Raw genomic sequence first — 20,009 nt, 5'->3', positions numbered from 1 at the left:
TGCTTCCCCTGTGGCTTCAGCAGATGTGGATGCCCCTTGCTCACTTTTCTGCTGCTCCTGTCTCAACACATTTGGCGGGCGTCCTCTGGGGTTGTGAACCTGCGAGGGCTCGCCAACAGTCTGCTGCTCCTGCGGCTGTGTAGGGGTTAAGACGCCGATCTCAGTTGGGTGTTGTCTCTGGTGGGGCTCTGACCGAGGACTCTGCAGTGGCATGGAAGTGTGAGCGCTTGGAGAGGAGCCCCCACTTCCCTGATGTTTGCCACCAACTTTCCTCTCATGGGTCAGGTCCCCCTCAGTGTTTGCAAGTGGCTTGAGAGCACCTTGCTGCACATCAGGGGGGCCATGGGGACCCATATCTGCACTGGCAGTCCTACTCAGAAGGACTTCCATGAAGGTTTGGTTTCTCTGTTCAATAGATGACCATCGCTCCTCCAGAGATGTCATTCTATTCAGAACACTCACCATGTTTTCTGCACTCTGGCAACTTATCACCTCCATGGAGGTTGCCATCCTGTCCATGGTGATGCGTTCATGCACCAATGACTCCACAAAGGCTCTGCTCAGGTTTGCAATGGACTCCTCCATTCGCTCCACACTCGCAGCGACCCTGGAGACAAAACCTGCCAGAGACTCCTGCATCTGTTCCTGGAGTTCCAGCACCGCTGATCTTGTGGATTGACCCAGAGGCAGAGGGTCGACATGCAGCTGAGCTGAGCTGGCAGAGGCCTGCGCCCTCCGATGAGGACTGTCCACTGCTGTCCCTGTCTCCACCATCTGCTGATGCTCACTTGTGAGCTGTGATACACCAGGTGACAACACTACTCTATCTCGTGAAGGTCCCACCGAGGTGTGAGTGTCTGGGTGCGCTGAATTCGGCTTCCTCTGAGGAGTCTGGATGCTCAGGCTCTTCCTCCTGGCTAGTGGGGACGGGTGCTTGCGATAGTCCTGTGGGGGAGTAAAGGAAAGAGTCAGAGATGTGATGCCAAGGTTACATGCACACTGCATATTGCAGAAGATCATAAATCTATCTGTTAGAGCTTCAGAATCATTATCAGCAACACATGCAATGTCAATGAGAGAGATGGAAAACTATTCTGTCACCAGCTTGCTGTGATGCACCCGTCTGCCCGTCCCCCACTTGCGCATCGTCCTCTACTCCCACGATCTACAGGACCGCCTCCTCCCAGCTGGTGAACTGGGCTACTGAGAGTGGCCCTCCTCCTATCCTCGCTCTTTCCCTCTTATTGTGAGCTCTCTTTTCCTGCAATGAGGGAGATAAGTGGAGTTTGAGTGAGAATGAAGGAGTGAGTGTAGAGAATCCATAACATAGATGCTTAGAAGGAGACAAAGATGGAGTGAGGTGGCAAGACCAAGAGCCCTCCCTGTGTGTTGTAAGTTGTAATTGCATCACAGTGATAGGGAGTGTGAGGGCTGCATTGTCTAATAGTTAGGTGAATGTGACCATAGAGAGAGAGGGAATGGGCAGGGGTGCATGGATGTCAGTGTCAAATGGGATGTGGAGGAAGAGATTACTAAAGCTGAGTGCTGGTGAGGAGAGGCAATGGGGATCAGATTGAGGGTGATGGGAAAGTCATACTCACTTTTCCAGTGCGCAGAAGGTCATGAAACCTCTTCCTGCACTGAAGCCAGGTTCTGCGGGTTCTTGACAAAGAGTTGCCCTCCTGGGCCACCTGGATCCACACAGCCTTGGTTTGCTGGGGAGGCTTCTTCCTCCCTGAAAAAGGGAAGAGCACCTCTTTATTTGCTCTTGCTCCCTCCACTAAAGCCTGCAGGGCAACATCATCAAAGCGGGGTGCAGACCTAGGTCTCTGGCTGGCCATTCTTCCTGCAGGTGCCTCTAACATGGAAGGGCAAAAGCTTGGCAGTCTGCAGAAGAAGCAAGGCTTGTTGCAGACCTTAAATGCAGCAGCAATGATGACGTCATCGGAGGCAACTTTCAGACTGGAAAAACTCATTGGCCATGGGTTCCCACACGTTAGAACTCAATTGGCCAATTAAGTTAAAATGGCATCATTTTCCCACATCGATTTAGAATCGGGTGGCTAACACGAAATGCGGATTACACGACCCCAGCCCGCCCCAGTATCAAAATCCAGCCCTACGACTTCACAAGATAATTATGGATGAGGAAGTCCAACCAGAAAGACCCACAGGGGGAGAAATTGGGTGCCTTTGCACCTCCCGTTATTACCCTCGGGGGGCGCTAACATGGCGCAAATGGCTTTGCGACCAGGCGCGGCGTTGACATCAACTCCCACCATATTGGGTGGGGGTTTTGCGTTGGCGCTATGGTGTTGCGCCCCGATCTCCTTTGGCTGGAGATCATGACGACATCGTCGTGTGCATCGTCCCGGTAGCAACCTGGGCCCAAAATTGACTTCCGCCCCCTGCAGCAGTGCCGGTCGAAACCACCGACAGCTGCAGGAGGCGTGCATCGGGCGGCTGGCCGCTTTGGGGGCGGTAATTAAAGGCGAGGTGGCCGAGGTAAATTAAAAAAAACCTTACCTTTCTTGATCCTGATTTTTCCCGGCTTCCTGCCCGTGGTCGATCAGCCCAGCACTCTGCTTTGAACGCGGTAGCGCTGCACGGCCCAGTGTAGAGTGCTGCTGAAGTCTCTGCCCCACCTGCTGCCAATTGCACTCTTAGAAGTAATGGTGCACGTCCTTCCTGGAGCACAAAACCAATTTTTTGTAAAGTTTAGAAGCAGTAGCGCCTGGCGCTAATTTTCTCAACTTTTAAAATTTAGCGCCCCAAACAAGGCTATAATGAATTTCTCCCCCACAGTCTTCTTCAGTGCACCATCCAATTAAATAATTCCTGAGTTTTTGCCTCCATTACTCTGTCCAGAACTTCATGCCATGTTCTTATGACTCTTTGTAGAAAGAAGAACTTCCTGACCTCAGTTCCAAATTTGTCTTTTACTATTTACCTGCATCCCCTTGCTTCTAATTTAATTTGAAATAATTCTATGGATTTACCTTGTGTATACACTTAACTATCTTATATACCTGTCAGAGCTCAGGGTAAATGTTTATCTTCACCGCATAGGTGGTAATCTGGCTGAGCAAATCGCATGCCCGTTATAGAACCCACCCAACTTTCTATATTGGCCGTTATAATGATCTTCACTGCCACATTACTGCCTGTGCAGTGAAGGCAAAATTTTACCCCCTTCTTTCAAGGTTGAAAAGCCCAAGGGGGAGAAATTCGGCTGCTTTGCGCCTCCCGTTAGCGCCCTAAGAGGGCACTAACGGGGCGCAAAGCAACTAGCGACTGGGCGCCATGCCGCCAACGCCTCCTGCGAAATTCAGCGGGAGGTTAGCGGCAGCGGTGACTGTTAAGCGCCCCACAGTGCTGTGCCACCGGTGATGTCATCATCGCCGTGCACAGCGCCCCGGCCGCGATGTTTGGTAGCGCCCCCTGACTTACCGCCACATGCTATGTCCGACGGGGTCAGGGGGCCTACCTGTGGTCAGGGCGGTGCTAATTAAAGGCGAGGTGCCAGGTGGCCATTTTTGTTGCTGGCCGCCTGCCAGCACCTGCCTCTGTTGCCATCCCTGGCCTCCTGAGCACCCACCCCCGCGGAGTGCCAGCTGCGCTCCATGAGCTCGGCACTCAAGAGAAGTGCCGGGCTCTTTTGCCGGCACACTCCGATCCCGGTGGCCCAGCTGGGCCCTGGGTCGCGCTGCGCAAGGCCCCCCCCTTTATGAAGGGGAGGAAGGCCTGCAATAGCGCGGTGTGACATTCCCTCGCAGAGCCCCAAGAGGGAGGCGGGGCGCTTCCAGTAGCACCCCGCTTCCCTCTTGGGGCGCTACCGATGAATTTTGGCCACAGGGGCGCTAACCCGACGAAGTTAGTGCTCCAAAGGGGGCGCGACTCAATTTTCCCCCCCAAGTTTCCAAAGTGTTTCCTCATCCCTCAGATTAATACGAGGGATCAGTCTCGTGGCTACTCTGTACAGCCTCCAATGCTTGAATACTTCCCAATGTCATGGTGACCAGAACTGGACACAGTATTCAAACTGTAGTCTGACCAGAGCGCTATACATATTGAGCACGAGTTCCTGTCAATATTAATCTACTATTATGGCTATGCAGTTCAGCATGTTATTGTTTTTGTTGATTGCTACTCTACATTGGTCAGGCATATTGAGAATTGGATCCACTAAGAGTACTAGGTCTCTTTAACTTCATCCTCAGCTATTTCAACATCATTCTTGGAGTACGTTTGAGGCCCACTTTTCCTTCCTGTTGCAGCACTCTACACTTGTTTGCATTAAATTTAATCTGCCATTTAACGGCCAACACACATATTTTGTCCAACTCATTTTGTAGTTTCTGCCTCTCCTTGGTTGGTATCATGTGCAACTTTGACAGATTTCCATTGAGTTGCTGAGTCCAAGTCATTACAATAAATTAGTAACAGTAATGGTCCAAATACTGGTCCCAGGGGCACCCCATTCAGAGTTTCTCCTCAACTTAACTGCTCTAAGTACCTGTTCTTTTCTACCCTTAAGCCTATTTCTTTTCTAATCCCAAGATTTACTCTGGAACTTAAAAACTTTGAGCTAACTGATAATAGTCTTTCGCGTGGAACTTTGCCAAGTCCCTTATGAAGGTCCGGGCATAGTGTGTTGTAGGGCTTTCCACAGTCCACTTGGGATGTCACACCCTCAAAAAAGGCAAGGAGGGCAGTCATGCTGGATCTTCCCTTTCTGAATCTGTGGTGATTGGTATTACTATGGTATTATACAGATAATAATCCTCCTGATAATCAATTCTATTATTTTACACAGTACTGAAGTGAGAACAATGAAGCTGTAGCCTGCTTTGTTACCCTTTTTGAAAATGAGCACCACTGTAACCTATTTCTAGTGTACTGGTACCTCTCTAGGGTCCAGTGACCCCTCTTATAATGACCATCAGTGCCTCACAAATCTCTTCCCTCGTCTTGCTTACCACTTTGGGATAAATGCCATCTAACTATTATTTGTCTTGAGCCCTCTTAGCCTGTCTAACAGTTCCATTTTATCAGTCATTAATTCTGCTTAGGTTGTCTTTGCCTGGGGAGGGCAGATTGTTCATGTTTTCACTGGTGAATACTTAGAGGAAGCAGTCATTCAGGACATTAACTGTCCTGTGATCATTCTCTGTTTCAGCCCTATTTGCATCTTTTATGATTCTCGTCTCATCTCTGACAGCCTTCTTCTTGTTCAAATACTGAAAGAATTCCCTGCTGTTATATGTCGTGTCTGCTGCTTTGTTTTTTCTCCCCCGATTTCTCTGTGGCCACCCTTTTAACATGTTGCTGCATGTTCCTATATTTGTCCCAGTGAACTCCTTCCCCTTTCTCCCTGCAGCAGCTGTAAGAGTTCACACCTATTCAGAAAGGCAAAGCAGCATTCACGTTTATATTTAATTAAATCTGAGAGGAGATTTTCTAAAGGTTGCTGTTTCTACTGGTACCTTTGCTTTAAAAAGTCACCGCATTTCAAAAATAATTCATTTCGTGATGTGTTTTGAGGTGATAATGAGGTGATGAATGCAAGTATTATGATTCACTTTATTCCTGTTTCTTCCCTCACTATAATTGGAACAGGCATACGAAGGATTCAGCGTAGTTATTAAAATGTATTTTGACGTGGTGTAACATGCAGCTCTTTGGAGCATCAACTTGTTGTGTCCAGACTGATGGGACACGAGTTTGCACACATAACCCTTTATGCTTTGAATCTTAGTCCCACTACCTTGGGGAAATACAAAATAGGGCACAGCAATGCCTCCACATACAGACAAACATAAAAAGGCAGAGCAAATACATTGGCTGCTCACCAGAACTCTGTACAGCTGCAATATAAATTCCACCCCTTTGTATTTCAGGCCACTTATGATAAAGGCCAACATTCCTGGAGGAAGTAGCTGTCAGAAGGGGGTGGGGGGAATGACCCCCAGAAAAAAAGACTGGTTTGATGTTTCATAACACAAATTGGCATTTTTTCCAAAACCTGCTACATCATCTTTATCCTGCTCCTTCAACTAGCTTTGCAGTATATTGAATGACAGGCCAGACATTTTCTGTCATCATTATTCTTTGAATATGGCTTTCACTGCTTCATACAGGAGACAAAAGAATGGCGGTGGATCACCAAGAAATGAGCCACAGACTGGAATTGGGATAAATATAAGTCCAACTCTGGTATTATTAAATCAGAACTTGTATCATATTTATACCACGGGGCAATCTTTCAAGTTCATACTCTATCCATGGCTAGTCTCACCTACTGGTCGAACATATCAAGAAACTGAGGGAGTGCTGCCCATGATTTCCTAGTCATTAAAATTAATGCTTGCGATTTCCCAAGATTCACATCTGCTGGGAGCATGAACCTAGAAAATTGGGCTTCAGAAGTGTAGTAACCTGGGAGGTTATGAGTAACCTGATCCACCAGGTGGTGCTGTGGCAATTGCTCTCCTGAGTTAAGTCTGATCTGTACTGGTTGTACTCTTTGTTTTTGCTGCCTCATGGCAGAAGCTTTTATGTGCAAGTGTTGATTAAACCATGTTAAGGAGTTAACCTGTGTCTGTCTCCATCTATGGCCACCTCAAGATACCACATATGGCGACGAGAATAAAGGACGGAAGAGTTTTGGAGTATTCGGAAGAGGTGCTTGGGTTGGTTAGCAAACTAGTCTGAAAAGCACGAGGCTAGGCCGCGGGAGTCAAAACGGAGTTTGATTTTTTGGCTAAAGTGACCAGACTCCAAGGATGGCAGGAACGGTAGGCTCCGTGGCACCTTTTGACAGCAAGTCGCAGCCTTGGGAGGAGTATTGTGAAATACTGAGCCATTTCTTTATGGCAAACGAGGTGGACAGTGCTGAAAAGAAAAGGGCCATTTTACTGAGTTGTGTGGGAGCGCAAACCTATACACGGATGAGGAATCTGCTGAGCCCGGAGCGGCCAGGAGAAAAATCTTTTGACGAGTTGGTGAGTCTACTAAAGAATCATTTCAATCCGAAACCTAGTGAAATAGTACAGAGATGGAAATTCAATTCGAGGATTAGGAGGCCGGAAGAAAGCGTTACTGAGTATGTGGAGGAGCTTCGGAAGCTCGCACAGGACTGTAATTTTGGAAATACGCTCACAGTCATGTTAAGGGACAGACTAGTATGCGGAGTTAACGACGACAGTATACAGCAAAGGTTGCTGTCAGAAGAAGGATTAACGTTTGAGACGGCACTTAAAAAAGCACAAGCCATGGAGATGGCTAACAAGGACATTAAGGACTTAAACGATATGAGCAAGGAGAAATGGAGTTAAACAGTATGAGCAAGGAGAAATGGAGTAAACCAGTGGGAGGAGCTGTTTTCAAGATGGAAGCTGGCGCGAAAAGTCCACCAGTCGGGGTTGGGGATTGCTACCGATGTGGCGGGACGAGCCATTATGCAAAGGACTGCAGGTTTGCAAAGACAAAGTGCCACAATTGTGGAAAAATAGGGCACTTAAAGAAAGTCTGTAAAAGGGCAGTGAGTGAGGGAAGCAGTGCTAAAGGGGCAAAGCATGCTAAAGGGGGGATGGAGAAGTACACAAAGCGGGCAAATTACATACAAGAGGAAGAGTCTAGTGAGTCTAGTGAGGAGGTTTTCACTATATACAGTATAGACACTTCAAGGCCCAACGTACCCCCTCTCACTCAGTATTTGATAGTGAACGGAGGTCAAGTAAAGTTTGAGATTGACACCGGATGTAGTGTAACCATAATGTCGCAGACTGAGTACGCCAAGCTATGGGGGGAAGCAAAAGTACCAGAGCTAGGTACTTGCCCCATTAGTCTCAAAACCTACACAGGACAGAAGGTGGACATTTTGGGGGCGGCCGAAGTACAAGTGGAACACAAAGGAGTCACCAAAGAGCTTACGGTGGTAGTGGTAGCAGGGTCAGGGCCAAACCTGTTAGGGCGAGGGTGGATCAGTGAGTTGAGTGTGGAGGACAGTACAGAGGCACTGCAAGAAGTGCTGATGAAGCATGAGTTAGTGTTCAAGGATGAACTGGGCACCTTAAGGGGAGCCACAGCCAAGATTCATGAAGCCAGTGATGCCACGCCTCGTTTCTTTAAACCAAGGTCGGTACCTTTTGCAATGAAAACCAAGGTTGAGGCGGAACTAGATCGCCTGCTAAGGGACAAAGTAATAGAACCAGTGAAATTTTCAGACTGGGCGGCACCAATAGTCCCGGTATTGAAGCCCGACGGTAACGTAAGGGTGTGTGGTGACTATAAGTTAACAGTGAACAGAGTATCATCACTGGAACAGTACCCCATTCCGAGAATGGAGGACATGTTAACATCGCTCGCGGGGGGAGAAAGATTCAGCAAACTGGACATGAGTCATGCGTATCAGCAGATATTGCTAGATGAAGAATCAAAAAAGTTTGTCACGGTGAACACGCACAAGGGGCTGTTCACGTATGCCAGGTTACCATTTGGTGTCAGTTCTAGCCCAGCAATATTCCAACGGACTATGGAGGGCATTCTTCAGGGCATTCCAAAGGTGGCCGTGTACTTAGATGATATTCTGCTAACAGGGAGTGCTGATCAGGATCACTTAAAAACACTGGACAAAGTGCTACAGCGGCTGGAAGAGGCGGGGTAAGTGTAGTTTCATGGAGAAGGAAGTTACATTCCTGGGGCATCGGGTGGATGCCACAGGCCTCCATCCATTACCAGGGAAAGTGCGGGCAGTGCAGGATGCACTGGCACCCACCTCAGTGACTGAACTGAAAGCCTATCTAGGGCTCCTGAATTATTATAACCGGTTTCTTCCAAACTTATCGATGCTGCTGGCACCCCTGCACAAACTGCTGAGAAAGGAGGAGCCATGGCGTTGGGGGCCAGAGCAAGCGAAAGCGTTTCAGCAGTCAAAGGAGCTACTTCAGTCCAGCAGGGTGTTAGTGCATTACGACGAGAAGAAGGAGCTGATAATGTCCTGCAACGCATCACCCTATGGAGTGGGGGCAGTGTTGGCCCACCGCATGCCAGATGGAGCGGAAAGGCCCATCGGGTTTGTTTCACGCACGCTCACAGCTGCAGAAAAGAACTATTCACAGCTTGATAAAGAGGGGTTGGCCATTATATTTGGAGTAAAGAAATTCCATAAGTACATATATGGGAGGAAGTTTGTAATCAGTACTGACCACAAGCCTCTTATTAGCTTACTGAATGAGATGAAAGTGGTGCCTCAAATGGCATCACAGAGAATAATGAGATGGGCAGTAATACTAAGAGCCTATGAATATGTGATCACGTACAGAGCCGGCAAGGAAAACAGGAACGCGGATGCTCTTAGCCGCCTGCCCCTCTCAAAATCTCCTCGCAGTACTTCCCCTGAGGAGCACGTCCTGATGCTGGATCAGGAGATCAGTCCCCTGATGACTTCAGCGCAAATCCAGGGCTGGACAGCCAAGGACCCCGTCCTGTCAAGGGTCCGTGAGTATGTGTTGAAAGGCTGGCCAGATCACCGTGAGGGACCGGAGTTCGCACCGTACAGACAGAGACAGCACGAGCTCAGTGTCCAAGATGGATGTGTGCTATGGGGAGCACGCATCATAGTCCCAGAGCGGGGACGCTCTACATTGATGGAACAGTTGCATCAATCGCACCCAGGAATGACTAGAATGAAAGGACTGGCTAGGAGCTACCTGTGGTGGCCTAACTTGGATGCTGAAATTGAGTCAAAGGTAAAGTCATGCACTATATGTCAGGAACAGAGGAAAGCACCTGCCGGGGCACCACTCCATCCCTGGGAGTGGCCCAGCAAACCCTGGAGGAGAATTCACATAGACTATGCGGGACCTTTTATGGGCAAAATGTTTTTGGTGCTGGTTGACGCTCACTCAAAGTGGATCGACGTTTATCCAGTGAGCTCTGCAATGACTGATGCCACACTGAATTGTCTCAGGAACAGCTTCAGCATGCATGGTATTCCAGAAATGATTGTATCCGACAATGCACAGTGTTTTGTTAGTGAAGGGAGCAAAGAATTCATGGTAAGGAATGGAATCACACATGTCACCTCGGCTCCATATCACCCAGCCTCAAATGGGTTAGCTGAGCGAGCCGTGCAGACTTTTAAGGAGCTCATGAGGAAGAGCTCAGGTGACACCCTGGAGACCAAGCTCAATAGAGCCTTGTTTAGTTATCGTATAACACCCCAAGCTACCATGGGGCTTTCTCCGGCTGAGTTGATGATGGGGAGAAAGTTGCGGTGCACGTTAGACCTGATACACCCAGATCTCAAAAGCAAGGTTGAGACAAAACAAACAAACCAAAAAGCATACCATGACAAACATACTAAAGCTCGCCATTTCGCCATAGGGGACTCTGTGTACACCCGGAACTTCGGTTATGGACCTAAATGGACACCAGGACTAATCCAGGACATTACAGTACCTGTGTCATACTCCGTGTTACTAGGGGATGGTCAAGGGGTTTGTCGGCATGTGGATCAGCTTTTCAGCCGGCAGCAGGGGGAACTGCCTCAGATGGAACAAAGGGCAGTAGAGGAGGCTGTTCCAGGACCCAGCACGGCTTATAAGGTGCCAGGCCACAGCGGGACAGAGTAAAACCAACATCAGAGACTACTCCAATCTCAAGTGCGAATGAATCTGAGAATCCACCACAAGTGGAATTAAGACGTTCACAAAGGATTCGCAAGCAACCAGAAAGACTTATACAAACCTGTTAAATTAGTCAGGGGTTAACCATGGTTAGAGCATACTGGTTAATTAAAACGTAGTACCTAGTAAGGGTCATTGTTTAAGAATTGCATACGGCAATCTTAAGGGGGGAGGAGTGTCGTAACCTGGGAGGTTATGAGTAACCTGATCCACCAGGTGGTGCTGTGGCAATTGCTCTCCTGAGTTAAGTCTGATCTGTACTGGTTGTACTCTTTGTTTTTGCTGCCTCATGGCAGAAGCTTTTATGTGCAAGTGTTGATTAAACCATGTTAAGGAGTTAACCTGTGTCTGTCTCCATCTATGGCCACCTCAAGATACCACAAGAAGCATCAGCTTTGGCTCAGTGGGTAACACTCTCACCTCCTGAGTTAGAAGGTTATGTGTTCAAGCCCCACTCCAGGGACTTGAGTACATTATCTAGGCCAACGATTCAGTGCAGTACTGAGGGAGTGCTGAGGTGTCGGAGGGGCCGTGTTTCAGATGAGACTTGTGGAGGCCCCATCTGGCCTCTCAGGTGCCCGTAAAAGATCCCATGGAACTATTTGAAGAAGAGCAGGGGCGATCTTTTGATGTCCTGGCCAACATTTAACCCTCAGCTAACATCGCTAAAAACACATTACCTGATCATTTATCTCATTGCTGTTTGTGGGATCTTGCTGTGCGCAGATTGGCTACCGCATCTGCCTACATTATAACATTGACTTCCAAAGTACTTCATTGGCTGTGAAGCACTTTGGGACATCCTGAAGAAGTGAAAGGCACTATATAAATGCAAGTTCTTTCTTTCTTAAACACACAGGAGAGTTGCCACATTAGGATATTTTGATAAATAGTAGAATGTAGTATGTTTTTGGACAGAGTGCTTGCTGGTCGTGTTGATGGTTGTTGAAGGCAAAGATTCTTTAGCGAGTTCCTATTCTGTGGTCAGTTGTCATGACAATGGGACTCTCCTGTGCGTTACTTCAAGGAATACAGTACGTTTATCCAAATGGTTTTGGATCAAACTTGTTCATATAAGTGAATACTTCAGATAACTGATGGAGGATTAGTTCTAGTGTTGCGCTGACATCAGATGACATTAATTTAGTTCAGACTTGATGCTTACCAACAAATAATTATTGATGCACGACATTCTGGGACACCCAGTCTGTAGTGTTAACTCATCAATGTGAATCAGTGGTGTTCAGATGATTGGGGGTAGAAATTGCATAATTCCCACTTGCCAGCATGAACTGGGCGCAGGGAATGATCCCTTCGCCAAAACAGGTAGGCCCAAGCCCCGATCAAAATTGGGCCTCGGCTCTCATTTAAATTAGACCAGTGACTTCAGACGCCAGCTGCTCGTCCCCAAGCAGCTCGAAAGGTGAAGAGGACATTATTTTTGGGCCAGGCCCTCAAGTAGATCCTGGGCGGCAGGGGAGGCCAGCAACAGACTTTGGCCTGCTTTGGAGCCAGTAGTCCAGAGCCGGCACCTCCTGGCTTCACATTCAGGTAAGACTTTTTTAAGGAACTTACCTTTTTGGTGGCGGCCTTCTGTAGTCCCTTTATGGCACACTGTTTAGGCCGCATGTAGACCTGGTTATCTTGATCACAGCCAGCCTGGTGAGGCTGCGTTCAGGGCAGCCAAATTTCAGGAAGGGGTCCTTCAAAAGGCATTAGGCTCCTCATTAACATATTCAAGGGAGCTAACGCCTGTTTTAGGCATCTGCCTGGGACACCTAAAAACTGGGCCCCATGTATTTAACAGTGGGACCAATGCCTACGCAGATTGGGCGCAGTCCATCCCACTGCAATATTGGTATGCTTTGCACCCATTTTACACCCTAAAAGCGGGTGCAATACATACCAATTTCTACCCCTCAGTCTCCAACTTTACTGTAAAAAAACTCCAGGATCACAGTCGTGATGATAAACTCACATTTCAGATTCTGGTTCATGATTAAACCAGGCCATTCATGTAAGGTTAAATCAAACAATGCACATACAGTAGAGCTGAGCATGTACTGTCTTGTTGTGTCAGTTAGAGTAAAACAAGAATATGTGTGCATTATGAGAGATTCTCATAGGCTGCAGGTATAAGTTAACCTAGTCAACAAAAGCAAAAGGGACTGCCTTAGCAACTGTCACATGAATTGCAATGGAGAACAGTTTGTCTTATAGTCCATATTCTAGGAAAATATTTAGCTTAACAGACTGTGACCAAGATCCTTCCCCCATCTTCCTCGAGCTTTCTGCAGCCTTCAACAAAGTTGACCACATCATCCTCCTCCATCGCCTCTCCTCTGTTGTCCAGCTCTGTCAGAACTGTCTTCGCTTGGTTCCACTCTTACCTATCTGATGGACAGCCAGGACATTTCCAGCAATGGCTTATGTTCCCAGCCTCTCACCATCACCTCCAGGATCATCCAAGGTTCAATCCTTGGCCCCCTCCGCTTCCTCATCTACACGATGCCCCTTGGTGACATCATCCGCAGACATGGGGTCAGCTTTCCCATGTACACCAATGACACCCAGAGCTCTACCCTTCCTCAACCCTTCCACTGCCTCTGTGCTGTTTGTCTGAGATCCAGTTCTGGATGAGCTGTAACTTCGTGCAGTTAAACTTTGGGAAGACCAAAGCCCTCACCACAAACTCCATATCCTCGCCACAAGCTCCATATCCTCGCCACAAACTCAATATCCACGCCACAAACTCCATATCCTCACCACAAACTCCATATCCTCGCCACAAACTCCATATCCTCGCCACAAACTCCATATCCTCGCCACAAACTCCATATCCTCGCCACAAACTCCACATCCTCGCCACAAACTCCATATCCTCGCCACAAACTCCATATCCTCGCCACAAACTCCATATCCTCGCCACTGACTCCATCTCCCTCCTAGGCCACTGTCTGTGGAATTAGACTGCGTGCCCCAGAAGCCTAAACAAAGGGTCCCACGAATTTAGCAGTGGGGCCAATTCCCGGGTAGATTGGGCGCAGGCCATCCCACTGCTAAATTGGTATGCTTTGCACCCGTTTTATGCCTGATAAACGGATGCAATACATACCAATCTCTACCCCCTTTTCTTTCATGTGTCTGTGTCCAGTGCTGCCTACAAACCCGAAGTGAGTGGGCAAAAGGAACCCTCTATATCCAATAGAGGGGAAACAGGGTGGTGGGTGTAGTGTCCAAGGATCAATAATACTCAGACTGCAGGAGAACAATAAAACAGGTGTTTACTGAACAGAGAGTAATTCAAGACTGAAATACAGAAGCCTGCTATGGCTTTATATACAGGGGTGGTCACTGCCAGTACTGCAGTATAGAATCAGTTCTTCTCTTAAAGGCACATACACAACAATTCCTCCCCTTTTAGATAAACAGTACATAACATTCATTTAACAACTAAATAATAACTAATTACAATTACAATTTTCTCTGTACTATATACATCAACTGAAATAATCATTTATAAATTCAGTCTTTGAGGAGGCTTCCTGATCCTGACTGGATAGCGCCTTTCTCGAGTATCCTGTTCTTGCGGCGGAGTTGATTCTGGCTCATTGTCATTGGTTGGTTCGTCAGCTTCCAATACCACTGCTTCTGAGGTAGACGCAACCTGTACTTTGGGTTGATTACCAGGTGCACCTGCTCGTGGTATGGGTTTGGCTTGTTCCTGTGACTCTAGAATCTGGTCAGCATGGCATCTCACAATGCTCTCTCCAACGTCCACTGTGTACATTAGTGGTCCCTGCTGTGTGCATATCGTTCCTGGCTGCCATTTTTCTGTTCGGTAGTGGCGGGCCAAGACTGGTTGCCCTAACTTGAAGCTCCTTGTTGGCTTCTCATTTATGTGCTGGAATTGCTTATCCTCAACATCTCGTCTTATGTTTGGTTTGAGTAAATCCAGGCGACATCTTAGCCTTCGGTTGAAGAACATTATGGCTGGAGCTTGGTTGGTGACTGCATGTGTCGCATTCCGGTAAGCAAACAAGAAATTATCCACCTTGTGTTGTAGTGGTATGTCGTCATTATGCATTGCCTTTATGGCCTTTTTAAAGGTCTGAACAAACCTCTCAGCCAATCCATTTGTGGCTGGATGATATGGGCAGATGTGTAATGCTTCACCCCATTATTCCTCAGAAACCTCCAGAAATCCTCTGACACAAACTGTGGCCCATTGTCGGAGCAAATCTGTTCTGGCAAGCCATTCCTGGCGAAGATAGTCCGTAGGACTGCAATAGTTTTCTCCGTGGTGGTGGAGGACATTTTGATGACCTCTGGCCATTTCGAATGGGCGTCCACAGCGATTAGGAACATTGAGTCCATAAATGGACCAGCAAAATCAATGTGTACCCGTTGCCATGGAGATGAGGGCCACTCCCATGGATGTAGCGGGGCCTGTGGTGGAGCGTTTTGGACCTTCTGGCATCCTGTGCATCTCTTGGTCATATCCTCGATTTCTTTATCGATTCCCGGCCACCACACAAACGCCCTGGCTAGGCTCTTCATTTTTACCCCTCCCAGATGACCCTCATGAAGCTCATTGAGCACTCTATCTCTCACCTTGGGTGGAATTACCACTCGGGATCCACGCATCAAGGTCACCCGGCACACTGACAGCTGTTCTCTCCTTGGCGAGAATGCTGGCAACAGTGAGTCGCCATGTGCTGGCCATCCCTTCACCGTCAAATCATAGACCCGAGAGAGTGTCGGGTCATTTCGGGTTTCCTTCTCTATACTTGAGTTTGTAACAGGTAGATATTCGACTATGGTCGCATGGAATATCTCAACAGGGTCCACTGCAGGTGCTTCCTCTACCGTAGGCAATGGTAGGCGCGACAGCCAATCAGCGTTTCCATGCTGTTTCGTACCCTTGTACTCTATGTCGTACTAATGTGCCCCTAGAAAAAGTGACCATCTTTGCAGCCGTTGCGCCGTCATCACCGGAACGCCCTTCTTTGGGTTAAAAATGGAGACCAGGGGTTGATGATCAGTCAGTAGGGTGAATTTCTGCCCGTGCAGATAGTGATTGAACTTCTTCACCCCCCACACCAGGCTGAGGGCCTCCCTGTCAATCTGGGCGTAGTTACGCTCGGCTGAGGTTAACGAGCGCGACGCAAAGGCTATTGGCCTCTCTGAACCGTCAGGGAATTTGTGTGACAGCACTGCTCCGATGCCGTAGGGAGACGCATCGCATGCTAACCGAATCGGTAGTGTTGGATTGTAGTGGGCCAATACTTCTTTTGAAGTGATTAGGCATTTACATTTCTGAAAGGCACGCTTACACTCATCACTCCATTTCCATGTTACTCCAGTTTGCAGTAGGGTGTTCAGTGGGTGCAGAATTGTGGATAAATTCGGCAAGAACTTATGGTAGTAGTTCACCAACCCGAGGAACGACCTCAGTTGCGACACATTTTCCGGTGCTGGAGCCTTGACTACAGCCTCAATCTTGTCCGGCGACTTATGCAACCCTTCCTCATCAATCATGTGGCCACAATACGAGATTTGTCTCTTGAAGAACACGCATTGGGGGCGGTTGGCTCGTAGCCCATATTCCTGTAATCTCATGAGCACCTGCTCCAGGTTGGCAAGGTGTTCACTGTCATTTTCGCCCGTAACCAGGATGTCGTCCAAATAACACTGGGTCCCCGGGATCCCTTGCAGGACTTGTTCCATCGCCCTCTGCCAAATAGCCGGGGCTGATGCTACCCCGAATACCAGTCGATTGTACTGGTGAAGGCCTTTGTGAGTGTTTATCGTGAGGTATTTCCTAGACGCTTCTTCCACCTCCATTTGTAGATACGCTTGGGCCAGATCAATCTTTGTAAAGCGTTTCCCTCCAGATAGGGAGGTGAAAATATCTTCTATCCGTGGAAGTGGATATTGTAGTGTGTGCAGGACTGGGTTCACAGTTACCTTGCAGTCCCCACAGATGCGAACCTTCTTCGGTTCCCCAGGCGTGCTGCTCAATGATTTCTTCATTACAGGAACGATGGGTGTGGCCCACTCGCTCCAGTCCACCTTGGACAGCACACCCGAATGCTCCAGACTCTCCAGCTCTGCTTCAACAGTGGGGTGGATCGCGTAAGGTACTGGTCTGGCCTTAAAAAAATTTGGGTTTGCGTTATCTTTGATTTTTATCATTGCCGTTACTCCTTTTAGAGTCCCAAGTCCTTGTTGGAACACCTCTTTCGCGTCAGTTATAATTTTTGACAGTTGTCCAGGTGTGACGTCATCATCCTTTTTATCAGTCACAGTTAGCGCCTGAATGGAATGCCAATCCAATTGTATTTTTTTGGATCCATTCACGTCCCAATAATGGTGGTCCTCCATCTGGTAGTATAAATAGATACAGTTTCTGTGTTTCCTTGCCATTGTATTCAACTGGCACTCTTATTTTTCCTCTGGCGTAGACTTTTTGCCCCGTGTATGTCTTCAATACAATGGACGTGTCCTTCAAGGGTATGTGTGAGAATAGCCGCTCATAGTCTCGTCGATTCATGACAGTTAGGGCTGATCCTGTGTCCAATTCCATCTTTACTGGGGACCCTGCTATCATGAGGGTGACCCAAATGGTTCGGTGATCCTCCTTTGTGATCACGTTGTGTAACTTTAGACAACTTAGTCTCCTGCTCCCGGAGTCCTTATCACTCTCCTGATCTTCCGAACTACTGTCTGTCAATTTCTTTACTTTCTTGTACTTTTCCTTAGTAGTTCTTGTAGTGTTGGTCTTCTTTCCCGACCTGCAGACTCTTGCTATGTGTCCCATTTTCCCACATTGCCTGCATACTTTGTCCTTAACCCAGCAGTCCTTCTGATCATGGGTTGTTCTGCCGCAGCGATAGCACTTTTCTGCTCCATACGCCATTTTGTTAGCGCTGTATTCCTGTGGTTTTTGTTGTATTTCCGCAGCTCCCCGTGCTGCTGCTTCATAGGATACTGCCACGCTGAAAGCCTGTTCTAGCGTCAGGTCCTTTTCCGAAAGTAGTCGTTTCTGGGTTCCTTCACTCTGGAGCCCGCAGACAAACTTATCCCGCAAGGTGTCTGCCAGTCCTGCTCCGAACTGGCAGTGCTTCGATAACTTGCGTAGTTCCGTAAGATAGTCAGCATTGTTCTCATCTTTGTGCTGGTTTATTTTATGGAACTTGAATCTTTCTGCTATCAGCAGTGGTGTAGGGTTTAGGTGTTCCTGTAAGATATTAACAATCTCTTCAAAACTTTTCTCCATTGGTTTAGCTGGGGTAATTAAATTCCACAATAGGCCGTATGTTCTCGCGCCCATCAAATTTAATAATACCGACGCCTTCTTTCCATCGGCCACCTCATTTGCCTCGCAGTACACTTCAATTCTTTCCACATACGTGGTCCAGTCTTCTACCTCGTTGTCGAAAGCAGTGATACTGCCACTCTTCGGCATCTTGAGTGATTTAAAATGGCGCCTCCCGCGCTTTTCCTTCTTCCCCAATGGAATAACATGGCGCCTCCCGCGCTTTTCCTTGTTCCCCTTGCTGCCACGCTGCTCCTAGCATTCTACAGGGTAATGGCGATGACCCGCGGCTTTGGCGCGTCTCACTTTTCCTTCCCCGCGTTCTATCCTCTCCACGCTGCCCTGTTCTTGAGCACTGACCGCGCCCTGTGCACTCCACCCTCTCTCTCTGTCTTCCTCCCGATGACGCTGCACAGCCCCTTTGCAGAGCCGCTCGATCGAGCCCGAGCCCGCCGCAGTCCGGAAGGGTCAGCGCACTACCTACTACCAGCACGACTTGCTGGAACACCTCGACTGGGGAGCCAGGCCCAGCTCTCCACAGCCTCCCCTGCAACTCTCCGATGGATCCCTGGGCGGTTGCCCGCGGTCGACGCCCACCGTTCTGACTTCGACCTCCAAGAAGCTTCTCTTCAGGGAAAAGATCCCCGTGAGGTGATGCAGTACTGCAGGTGAGTTCAAACCTGCCCGTCGCCAGTGTAGTGTCCGAGGATCAATAATACTCAGACTGCAGGAGAACAATAAAACAGGTATTTACTGAACAGAGAGTAATTCAAGACTGAAATACAGACGCCTGCTATGGCTTTATATACAGGGGTGGTCACTGCCGGTACTGCAGTATAGAATCAGTTCTTCTCTTAAAGGCACATACACAACAGTGGGGGAGGTGGGAGGGAATCCATGGACCCATGACATTCATTTGTTCATGGTTTGTTGGATAAACAATCTCTTGTTGCACTCCAAAAGCTGAGACTGACTGTATAGCAGGACTGGAGCACTATCTCTTACACTGTACAGCAGCCAAAACAGTTACAGCCAATTCCCTCATAATAGCGCACAGCACAGAACAATTTAAAGCAACTGAAGTGTAATGCGCATCCGTAGAAGTAAAGATTAAATAAATAGTGAGACTAACATACCAAAGGCGCCTCAACTTGTGTGGAATCCAGTACTATTTGCAGCACCATAGATACAAGGGATAGAAGGGAGTTGATTGCAAGATAATGAAAAATGCTTGCCTACAATGTCAGATATAGAAGAATAATGATTTACTGAAGGGGGGAAAAAACAATAAAATACATTTCCCTACATTGCAACAGTGACTACACTTTAAAACTTGGCTGTAAAGAGCTTTGGGATGTCCTGAGGTCATGAAAGGCGCTATATAAATACAAATGATTTGTTTCTTTCTTACCAGGCTCAGTTGGTAAAGGCACTGGTGTGGAACTGAGCCATAAATACTAGGAAGACACAGATTTGATCCCAAGTCTGTGCTGAATTACCTGATCATAGGATGCCAGTAACTGCTAATACTGGCCTCAGCAGTTCTGGGCTGGGAATGGCAAAAAAATCAGTGAGGATTTCCCTTCCGTAGCTTTCCGGTCTTTTGTGCTGAAAAGTCCTCAGGCATAAATGACAGGCGTGGCAAGACTGGGTTCGGCTTTGATGCCCGCCATTGTCAAACGGTCCAGAAAACTGGACCTGAGCAGGAGTTGGAGCTTTCAGTAGAGGAGGGAAGAGAATTGGAGTTGGTGGGGGAAGTTTATCAGGCTGAAGCTTTACTGGACTGCTGTCCTCCATTTCTTTCATTGGTGACATGCCCACACATCATTGTTTCAATTTTCATCATAGACAAAGTTGGTTCACTGTTAAATATATCCTTAGCCCCAACGGAAGTCCTGGGGTGCAAGTCAGGAACAGGGAGGCCTTGAAGCATGCGGGAAATCTGGTGGGACCTGGGAATGCCGGTCCTTCGCTCAGAATCTTGCTGACTGCAAATT

General features: G+C 48.0%; 1 protein-coding gene and 1 long non-coding RNA gene across 5 annotated transcripts in view; both read left to right on the top strand.

The window, feature by feature from the left end:
- Positions 1 to 6,594, top strand: part of LOC147115981 (uncharacterized) — a 79,399-nt gene extending 72,805 nt beyond the window's left edge. The window contains exon 2 of the long non-coding RNA XR_015078725.1: positions 5,901 to 6,594. This is a non-coding gene — a long non-coding RNA (uncharacterized LOC147115981). The remainder of the gene's footprint in view (positions 1 to 5,900) is intronic.
- Positions 1 to 20,009, top strand: part of LOC147115980 (uncharacterized) — a 650,930-nt gene that overhangs the window by 76,302 nt on the left and 554,619 nt on the right. The gene's annotated exons all lie outside the window — the stretch shown is intronic.

The sequence above is a fragment of the Somniosus microcephalus genome, chromosome 6 (assembly GCF_052327205.1).
Source record: "Somniosus microcephalus isolate GS21.2 chromosome 6, FLI_Smic_1.0, whole genome shotgun sequence".
Classification (NCBI taxonomy): Eukaryota; Metazoa; Chordata; class Chondrichthyes; order Squaliformes; family Somniosidae; genus Somniosus; species Somniosus microcephalus.
The sequence above is the reverse complement of the archived record's forward strand: the minus strand, read 5'-3'. Positions and strand labels throughout refer to the sequence as shown.